Source organism: Anguilla anguilla, chromosome 8 (assembly GCF_013347855.1).
Source record: "Anguilla anguilla isolate fAngAng1 chromosome 8, fAngAng1.pri, whole genome shotgun sequence".
In the NCBI taxonomy this organism is placed as follows: domain Eukaryota; kingdom Metazoa; phylum Chordata; class Actinopteri; order Anguilliformes; family Anguillidae; genus Anguilla; species Anguilla anguilla.
In genome coordinates this window covers 48,102,733-48,103,868 of record NC_049208.1, presented here as the reverse complement: position 1 = coordinate 48,103,868, position 1,136 = coordinate 48,102,733, and positions in this window count along the sequence as shown.

The window sequence follows — 1,136 nt, the reverse complement described above, 5'->3', positions numbered from 1 at the left end:
GTATAACCTTTTTTTTCTTCAAAATTAAACTGCCCAATCCTGAAACTGCAACGAGACATTGATTGAATAAAATTTTAATGATGTCGTTAAATAAAAAAAAATAAACATAACCATTTTGGTATGTGCCCCGTAATTTCCATTAGTTTAATTTGAATGTGCATTTGCCTGTATGCAGCGGCTGCTCGCGGTTTATAGTTTGGGAACGGTCCTGTTCCGCACTACAGCAGACTGTGAAGCTGGTTTTAGACGCAGATCCAGAAGACAAAATGGCCTCTTTTCAGCCTTCTGATAAACAATTGACCCCGTCTTTGCAGTATGTTATGAAATATGTTACATTACATTACATTACATTACAGGCATTTAGCAGACGCTCTTATCCAGAGCGACTTACACAGCTTTTTACATAGCATTGATTTTTACATGTTGATTTGTTTCTCCCCTCCTTTATTCTGACAGAGGAAATGGGAGGTTATGGGGATAGAGATGGGATCACAGCTAGCTGAAAAGGTGTTTTGGAAGGAGGTCGAACCCCTGCTTGCGCGAGGGGACCCACAAGCTGCATGGCTCACAAGCTCCACCACACGTCTTGCGACAGCACCATTTGAATACACTTCCTCTGGTTACAGTGCTGCTGTTGCTATGGTACATGTTTCATTACATTACATTACATTACAGGCATTTGGCAGACGCTCTTATCCAGAGCGACGTACAACAAAGTTAGGGTCTAGGGAGGTTGAACACCAGACGAGCTGCAGATACTGAGCACCCAGTGATGTCTGTGGGTCACAGATTTCAAGCAGTAATTGCATGCAAATGATATGCAACAAAGTACTAAACATGACTGCTTTCATTTGTGTAACTTTCATATGTCCCAAACATTATGGTGCTTTGAAATGGAGGGGGTGGGGGGGGGGGGGGGGGGGGGTTTGCATAAAAAGTGATGTAATTGCTCCATGCTGACACCAAAGTGTATAGAATTTTTTTGAAACCACGTGTGAATCGTTTGATGGATCATCTTCAATTGTGGAGTGCAGAGCCAAATCAAGAAAAAATATGTATTTTTCCCAAGCATCATGGAGCTCACTGTATATACGCTGACTCCATGGGCAAGGGGAATCGTGACTGCAGTCATTATT